Source organism: Rhagoletis zephyria, unplaced genomic scaffold, assembly GCF_001687245.7.
Source record: "Rhagoletis zephyria isolate East Lansing unplaced genomic scaffold, Rhagoletis_zephyria_1.1 Rzeph_scaffold_00792, whole genome shotgun sequence".
In the NCBI taxonomy this organism is placed as follows: Eukaryota; Metazoa; Arthropoda; class Insecta; order Diptera; family Tephritidae; genus Rhagoletis; species Rhagoletis zephyria.
In genome coordinates this window covers 59991-70059 of record NW_016157876.1, presented here as the reverse complement: position 1 = coordinate 70059, position 10069 = coordinate 59991, and the positions used below count along the sequence as shown (strand labels likewise).

The 10069-nt window shown below is 33.1% G+C and overlaps 1 long non-coding RNA gene across 1 annotated transcript in view; it reads right to left on the bottom strand.

The window, feature by feature from the left end:
* Window positions 1–1312: 1312 nt before the first annotated feature.
* Window positions 1313–10069, bottom strand: part of LOC108361566 (uncharacterized) — a 13888-nt gene continuing 5131 nt past the window's right edge. Inside the window, exon 3 of the long non-coding RNA XR_001847322.1 lies at window positions 1313–1326. This is a non-coding gene — a long non-coding RNA (uncharacterized LOC108361566). The remainder of the gene's footprint in view (window positions 1327–10069) is intronic.

The following is a 10069-nucleotide window of genomic DNA, read 5'->3' as shown; positions in this document are numbered from 1 at the left end:
CATCTAGCTAACATGAAAAGGGTGAGGGTAAATCCGCTCTAAAAATTTATAACCAAAACGTCTCTGGTATGAGAGCCAAGCTAAAGGCTGTTATGGTCTAATTATGGCAACTTAACGTAACTTACGGCTCTCTCTTAAAAATTCTGTTAAATGGGTGTTGCTTATAATTGAACCGCCGAAACTTAACGTAACTTAATGCCACGGCGAAATCTGTTTCATTTTGATTCTCTAAGTTCTACGTTCCGTTAAGTTAAGTTAATTTGCCATAATCAGGCTTTTACTCTGCTCATGTCTTAAGGTGATTACGATATGTTTGTACTTGTCGAGACTTGGCTAAATGCTGACATTTTCGACGCCGAAGTATGTGACTTGAATCTTTATAATTTATACCGGAAAGACAGAGGATCCAATCAAAACAGGAAACGCTAGAGGTGGTGGGGTTCATAGTGCTGTCAGACATACACTACGCTCCGAACTTATTGCTCTCCAAAATGGGGACACACTTCTGGATCAACTATGTATCACTGTTTGAAGTGATGCGGGCTTGCTTTTCATCTGGTCATCATATATTCCACCACTCAGTTCTGACGAATTATATTATGCACAGATGGACAATATAACTACTCTTGCGCAGAGCTCCGTTGATGACAACCACTTATGCGTTTTGGGCGACTTCAAGCGGGTTTCACTTTAAATTTTGGAGATATTAAAAACCGAAACTATGCGAGACCTCTCTTAACTCAGAAATGGCTGCCCGGAATTTAGATGAAATATGGCACTCGGATCGCTTATAACTCTGATTAACATTTGTAATATTTTTTTAGATTTTTGAAATTCAATTCTGGGCGTTTTAACGCCATGCGGATTCACTAGTAAACTGTATAAAATTGCTCAAAATGTCAACAAAATTGGACAACGATGGCATATCTCCGTTACTAATAAAAACATTTTCAGAATCACTGTCTTCGCCTATTACAATAATTTTTAATAAATCGTTGAGGACCGGTGATTTTATTAATAAATTATAGTAATAAAAACGACATTTTAAATTATTGACCTATCTCTAAATTTTCTACAATTTCGAAGTTATTTAAATCTGTAGTAATTGATAAACTTAATTTTGCAGTGAAGTCTGTAGTTAGTCCTCACCAACATGGTTTTGTTGCTGGTCGTTCTACGATGACTAACTTAGTCGTGTTTTCTCAATATTGTGTCTACGCATTTGAGCAGGGTTTACAAGTGGATACCATCTATGAGACATTATTTTTCATATCGGACACCAAATTATGTGTCACACTTTCAATTTGCTTAAAATTTTTTTTTTGGCTTCTACACATGAAATAAGCTAACACGTGTTCGAGGAATTTTTTTAATTTTTTTCTTCGGAGATATGATAAGTTTGCATTTTTTCGTGATTCCGACTGATCATGTACTACTTCAAATCGTTATATCACGGGTTCTGCGAATCGTAGAGACTTTATGTTAACGTCTTTTTAAAGCTAAAGAAACGGGCTTAACATTTCTATATATAAAATGGTCAAGATTGTCCCAAAGCTAACTTAGCTATTAACAATTGAACCTTTTGAAGATGATTTGCATAGTGAAGACCAGTAAATAAGGGATTTAAAATTATATCATCGTATTCCTTGTTTAATTCTCTATAAAAAAAACATGTTTAAAAAAATTGTGGGTTTTTCAAGAACTATTTAAATTTTTTTTTTATGACGAGACGGTTTTTTTCGGAGACATGACATAATTTGTTTACGAAATCCGTCCGACTTAAAAAAGAATGGCTCCTATACAGGTTTTTCAAAGGCATTTGATAAAGTTTCTCATAGCATTTTAATTGCAAAGCTGTCGAAAATTGGATTTCATTCAACCTTTCTTCAGTAGCTTAGATCCTATCTTAGGAATAGATCTTCCATTGTATCTGTTAATGGCGCTAGATCTTATCCCTATGTAGTATTTTCTGGTGTTGCACATGGAAGCATTATTGGGCCTCTCATGTTTTTTTTTTGTTCATAAACGATATTTCTCAATGCTTTTCGCATGCTAAATTTGTTTCATGTGCCGACGATCTAAAGGTGTTTCTAAGAATTCGTGACTCTGTTGATACTAGTTGTTTACAGGATGATCTAATTAAACTTTTTAATTGGTGCGAAGTAAATCCCCTTACCTTCATCATTCAGCCTTGGAATTGGAGTGTTATCCACTAAAACTGAAGCTCTTGACTTAGGGGTCGTATTTGATGCACGTTTTACTTTTAAAGCGCACTTAAATTACATCATACCTAGGGCGTAATCACTTTTAGCCTATTTAAAACGCAATAGTAAGGACTTCGTAGACCCATATACGTTGAAATTACTTTACACAACTTTGGTCTTGACTAGAATATGCTTCTCTAATATGGAGTCCTTTTCAGGTTTCTTTAATTTCTCGTTTAGAGAGAATACAAAAAAGGTTTATAAGATTTGCCTTGCACTCTCTGCACTTCTCTGAACCAGTGCCATCATATAACTCCCGCTGTCTTTTAATTGACTTGAGCTCTCTGGAATGTAGACGTAAAGTCTCCTCGCTAATTTTTATAGCCGACATTATAAGTGGTAAAATAAACTCATATCACCTGCTAGAATTACTTTAAATGTTCCTGTAAAACAACTGCGACAGAAGGAATTATTTTTTGTTAATAAGCATCGAACTAATTATGGCATGAATGAGCCTATAACGCGATTTCTCCTAGAATTTAATTGGTGGATATTACATTACCAAGACAACGGCTGAAAGAAGTTTTGTATCGCATATGCGATTAAATACATAAATTTTTACTGTTATATTTAATTTTATTTTTATTTTTTATATAGGATATAAAATTTAAATATTATTAGTCTGTAAGGATGTGTATTTTCATTCACTTAATAAACATAAACATAAAAATGAATGCTCTACGTCACAAAACATTGTTGGACAGAATTTAAAAATATTTTTGTTGCTGATATTGAGAAGTTACAATACAACTCTCTGCTCAGTTCGCAGCACATCTGGAAACTTTTAAACAGCTTTCGCTAAAAACGAAACATTTTCATTGAATTTTTCAACCATAAAAACCGGTTTAGAGCGAAAATTCACTGTTGGTAAATGACAGTCGAAAAATTTTCACGAGTAGGTATATTAAAATTGTTTACCAGAAAATAACGGGACTTTCCATTGTTTGTCAGCCTTTTCTTTTTGTCAATTAAACAAACCTAGTCAGCAACCATGGCTATATCCGCAAAGCTACTGTCAGATGAAATTATGCGAAAAGTAAGTAACTTATTACCAAAATAATCATTTGTATGCATTTTTATGCTTTTTCGCCAAAATATGTATTTTGTGTCATAATATGCATTTGCATATTTTTGTCTTCCCTACTTATTACGTTTCAACTAAACATGCCAAATGTGAAGCAAATCAGTGCATAAATACGGTTTTTCAAAGTATCTTGACCCTGGCGCCACCTATCGAGACTATTTTTTGCAAAAATGGTTCTGCTTACATAACCAATATATACTATTAATAGCAGCCAAATCGGTCTAAAAAAAGTTAGATATAGGAATCGCTCATATGGCATACCCGAATGTTAAAATCTTAAATCGTTATTTTTTAATTATTGATACACAATATAAAAAATAATTTTTAAGAAAGGTTGTCAGTTTTTATGATTTAAAGGTGCCGCCTGGAGTTAACATCATAAATAATGTTGGGAATGTATTTTCTACAGATAACTTTTGAAATAATAAAAAAAACGTTAATAATTAAGTTCGTAATAATGGGGTTTTAAAAAGCGTCTATTTTATACCCCTTTCGACGAAATAATTTGATCATTACCAATGTTTTCCCCAAGTGTTCATAAACTGGAAAATTACCGTAACAATGTTAATACACGGCGAGAGTTTCTTTATTCACATTCCGAATATGAATATGCATTTTTCTGTTCACTTATTCATTAGAATGTTGTACCGGATAATATAGTGCCGGATAATCTGAACGCATTATTTTCCTTTCGTCTCTAGTACGGAATTCGTAGAATATTGCATGAAAATAATGGCGCTAGAGAAACCGAGTTTTTGGAAGTTGTTTTGCAACAAAATTTAATTAAATATTAGTACGCTGATACCTAATAATTTCATTCTCTTTTGTTTATAACAATTGTTCATGATAAACTACACGACTATTCTCTTCTAGATCCAGACTGAATAATAAAGAAACATGCCCACGGTCAACTAATAGAAAAAATGTGTGATCACACTGGACCAGACATGCATTTTTAGTTTAAGCGGTTGTAATTTCTATTATGACTTTATTACTCATTTGTACAATTTTTAATATGGCTTTATTTCACTCCTAGATTGGAAATAACGACATATGGTTTTATGTCCAAAACAAAATGGAAATAATACCATATGGCCTTATTGCTTATGGTGTTATTGCACCCCACCCTTCGCAACTACACACGTCATTGGAGAAAAACAATTTTTGACAGAACCATGTCGTAACCTTCTATTCTATGAATTTTTGATATCACCAATGTGTGTTTGTAAAATGTTTGAATCATTAAATTTATAACTGAAATATGCAGGTGTATATTTTATATTTGGTTACACTTTTTGGTATCCAAAAGAAAATTGGCATCCTTGCCCACGATTTGTGTGATCAATTCTGTTAGCGCCAAATATTTGTTTATAAATTTCAGTGCAAATTAGTACGAAGTTTATAAGATCCGTCCAATAAGTACGCCTGGCATCCCTAATGGTATATCGCCTATCGGCGGGTAATCTCATCTTCCTACTTACAAAAGCAGCATAGAACTTTAGATCGCACAATAGTGGAAACAAGTACATAAAGCTCTTACAACAAATTTGAATAGAAGCTCGACCCAACCTGACAAGATGGCCCGTGCCACAGCATTCTTATGATGATTATGTGCGACAGCAAACAAAAAAAGAAAATGTGAACAATATACAGAAAACAGTAGAACCTTTGACAAATCCGACAAAGCCGTATGCGTACAAGTGAATACAAAAGCAACAATAGCGTCTAATTTGAATTCAATTTCGCTTTCTTTTCGACGTTGGCATTGCTACATATGTACGTAAATATAAATTCGAGGACGTGAGGGCGAGCGCTGTAAATCAAAGCGTGAGTGGTGGTGGCAGAGGTGGAGGTGAGTCCTATTTGATTTTATCGCACTCTTAATCAGTTGCTGTTTATTATCATTAGAACGCTCATTGTTTTCGTCATATTACATAATGAGCAGTTACTGTTATGATAGACAGTATGTTTCTTGATAGGAAGCGGAGGCGGGCAGTGATGGAAGACCAGATTTTGTATTTGTGTTCTTTTATGCATTTTACATGTACGTGCATATATATTAGGGCGAAAAATATTTGCATCTTTCTTACCAAAACCAGTTTTGGGGTTATTACTGAAATTGAAATTTTTTTGAAAATGTCTCGTCTGTGGATAGAGGAGGGAAAAGAGTGAAGAGACTCAGCGTTGTTCCAAAAAAAAAACGTGATAGCTGGGTTATTTACATACATGATCTCCGTGTACCTTAACCAAATGAAGTGAATGATTACACCGTCCGACAAAATCTAAAAAAAAATCGAAACACAAGAAGCAATCAATATACTTACGAAACTATGGGCCAAGCTTAGTTTTTCTCTCTGACGTCAGCATTTGTTTAAAAGGACTTTGCCGTTTCAAACATATGATTACATCCAAAAATTTTAATCAAAAAAATCAGTGCAATGTAGAATAACAATATGGGTACCAAATGAGAGAGGAGATGCTGTGGAAATTATTAAAATTTAAATTATTTTATTCACAAGAACGAATAGGTATTGACTATGCCCCACAGTGGGGTAATTGATATCGATATTGGAAATTAATTCAATAAATTAATTTCAAAGTACAAAGAAGTTTTTAGTACCAAATGGAAGTAGATTCAATCAAATATTTGCACAAAAATTTACCGTTTTCTTGCAATATGCTCTTAAAGTCGTCGCCTTTTCCTTTTTATGTGCGCAAAGTGATAACGTGATTTTTTACTCCATATTTCCAAGCTATTTCTAAGTTTTCTTTAAAGATAAATCAAAATCGGCAATGCAACCTTCTGATTAAGGTATTTAAGCAATCAAAAGTGATCTTTTACTGTGGTTCTAAGTATTTTATTTTATTTTTTATAGAAAGGAGGTTTTCTTACTTAATGCTAAACTTATAAGGTGCAAAGAAATTTATCGGAATATCTTCTGCTTTGGAACTAAAACGTGACTCAATTTTTTTTTTATTTTTGAAGGATTTGGAATTGATCCGATACACTGCAGTTTATCGATAAATTTCAATAATTTGATACATATCGATAATTCAATGAATTTCAAAAACACTAAAATCCGATAAATCAACAAGATTCGACTAATTTCGAAAACTCTAAAATTCGAAGGCTTGATAAATTTCGATAGCTCAAAACTGTATATATCTTTGGATACCTTTATAACTTTTTGATTTTGACGCTCCATATTTCGAAAGCTATCGAGAAATTTCGATAACTCGTTGCACTCTGTTAACATGATAAAATTCGATAAGCAGTGATAACTCGATAAACCTATGTAACCTTGAACTTTCAACAAATTGATATATTTTGAAAATTCCATAAACTTCGATACGATAAATTGACCCATTTCTGTAGATCAATAATTTATCGATAACTCAGTAAGTTGAAAGAACGATAACTCGATAAACTCCGTTAAGTCTATAAATAATGATAATTCAATAAATATCGATATCTTGATAAATTTCTTTAACTATTTTTAAAAATTTCGATAATCCCATAAATATTTATAGCTCGAAAACTATCCGTAAATTTCGACAACTCAATAAACAATGATCAATTTGAATAACTCGATACGTTGCGATAACTCGATAAATTTCGATAACGAAATCTTGATGATTCGATAAATTTTGTTAACTTCTATGAATCTATTTCGATTCGTATCGAAAAATTTTAATTAATTATCCTACTCTTTAATTTACCCTAATTCTTATGTATTTCTCATCGTCTGAATTTTCCTCTTTATCTTCACTTTTGCCTTCTCTTTTTTGTCTTAACCGTTATCATTTTTGAAACCATAAATATTACCTTTCCAATGGTGTACTTGGTTTTGAAATCGGATCGGTAGAATCGCCAAACGAACGGAGACAAAATTTATGTTATCGTATTAATATACAGGGTGTCCCAGAAGTAACCTGCCAAACTTTAGGGGAAGGTAGGTGGGGGGTGAGCTCTCTGATAAACAAATTATTTTCAGGTAAAAGTGTTACCGTTTTTGAAATATTTACATTTTTTTGAATTTAAAAAAAAATCGTGCCTTTTCATCTATTTCCTTTAACTGCACCTACAAACCAGGCTATACTTAGTAAATTTTTTATGTAAAATACTTCCAGATAGTTGCTTCTCCATACTCAAATGCAATGTAGTTAAAATATATTAAGGAACCATCATAAAATTAGGACTATTTTGGGATTTTTAACTTTTTGATATTTCCTTCCCCAACTTTGACTATCTCTGGTAAAAAAAAAGTGTACTGAGCTATAACTTTACATTACATAAAAAAATTGTTCATTTAATAAAAATTTCAGAAAGGTGTCACTCTTACTGTTTCGAATAGAAAAAAAAAGTTATAGCCGCTTTTGTGGGCAAAGGACTGAGACACGCTAGAATGTATTTAATAGATTTAAATTTAAGTTGCTCTTGTTACCGACCAATGACATGCTAAATAGTACAAAGGTACATTATTACCTGCTCCTGACATTATTTTATGTTACTTACCGGAATTCGGACTAGAGTCTATAACAAGGGCTATATCTATCAATATTTTTTGTGAAGGATGGTTCCACGTGAAATAAAATATACATGAGTTGTTTGAAGAAAAATTTATTCATTTATTGATAAAATAGTCTCAAATTGGTGACCTTCTACTCTAATACAAGCTCGGCACCTTATAAGACTATTTTAGAGATCTTAAACTCAATTGGACTATCTCAGCAGCAGCTCCATTTATTTGTTCCCGCAAAGTGTGAAAGATGACAATTTTTGGTCAATATTTTAGGCTCGCCCAGGTCCATCAACGTTCAATTGCTCAACAAAATTTTCTTTGCTTACTTCGTTTCTCTGCAAAAAAAGGCCATATACTAAATTATGTAGGACTGATACTTTCGAAGATACTCGGAGGTTTATTTGAACAAATGTATTAATTAATGTATTTATTAATTTTAATTTTTTGAGCACATTGAGCTTTGATGAACTTGGGCGAGCCTAAGATATTGACCAAAAATTGTCATCTTTTACACAGATTGTTTTTAGAGCATAATGAACCATGTTTTTGCTATTACCAATCAAAATTCTAAATAAGTGGATTTTCGGCCCACGCTAATGTGTATTGGTGAGAAATTTTTCCTGGTTGTTGGTAGTGTAAATTTTCTTCCGAGTGATAGCGGCCACGTTACCTCTTCGGAAAATTTTACGTTGGTCTTGTTTACGAACCAGTTGTTGTTAGTATTGATTCCCAGTTTTTGCATTAGTTCATAAGCAAACAAAACTTTCTAGGTCAGATAGAAGGGGACAACATTAACTTCAAAAATAGAGAGATTGAAGCACGAACTAATGCAAAAACTGAGAATCAATTCTAACATTAACTGGTTCGTAAGCAAGACCAACGTAGAATTTCCCGAAGAGCTAAAGTGGCTGTTATCACTCCGAAGAAAATTTACACTAGCAACAACTAGGAAAAATGTCTTACAAATACATATCATGGCAGAAATGGAACAGATAATACAATTTGTAGATAATGAAAAAGAAAAAGAAATATCAAGGAATAAGCTCAACAACAGAATACTCCTTTTTAAACGGAACATAAGACACAACGCAGGCGAAAAATTCATACTAGAAGCACTTAGCAAAACAAAAGCCTTTCTTAAACTACACATACACAATATTGTGATAACGGACGCGGTCAAGGGGAACAAAACCGTAGCAATATACCAATCAGAATGCACAGAGAAGATGTAGAGCCGACTAGAAGACAAAAACACATATAAAATAATAACAACTGACCCAACGAACACACAGATGGAGAAAAATAGCCAACTTTTAGACTGGTAATCCAAACCTACGTCTTCTGGCCGCCTGATAAACTACTACTCATCACAACCCACTAAATAAAAAATAAACACCGCCAAGAACTTAATACATAAAATACTTACTTAGACACACATACTTAGACATAAACAATTTCATGACGCCAACATAGACAAAATAAAAAAGTAAGAAAGTCTAAGTTCGGGCGGAGCCGAACATTAAATACCCGGCGCAAGTATTAAATATATGTTTTTCACCTTACCGAAACCTACCGCTACATGGTAAGCCGAGGTGTATCAATTTTGAGAAATTTGCGTCCTTAAATTTCGAAATTTTGAAGTTTCGACCATTTCAGAAATTTACCATTGTATGAAAAGCGGCCGTAATTTTAGTCCGATTTCAATAATTTTCTGTGCTTTGCTGTTGTGTGGCAAGCACAATAACCATACCGAGTTTTGTAGAAATTGGTAGAACGGTTACAGAGATACATATATGTGATCATAAGTGGGCGGTGCCACGCCCATTTTCCTAAGTTTTATCACAACCGTATTTTTTGGTAAAGAATTGTTACAAGCATCAATTTTAAATATATTAGCTTTAATATTTACTGATTTATCAAAGATTTCGTATTTCTCTAAATTACCTTTATATGCGATGTGGGCGTGGTTATTGTCCGATTTTAAAAATTTTCGGCCATTTTCTATGCTGTACCAAGGCCAACAACTGTGCCAAGTTTGGAAAAAATTTATATACATATGTAACCATAAGTGGGCGTGGCTACGCCCATTTTCCAAAAATTTATAATATTCGTATTTTTCATCTAAAAATGATTATAAATTCAATTTTGAGTGAATAATCTTCAGTAGTTACTAAAATATCGCAGTTTTCGTATTTCTG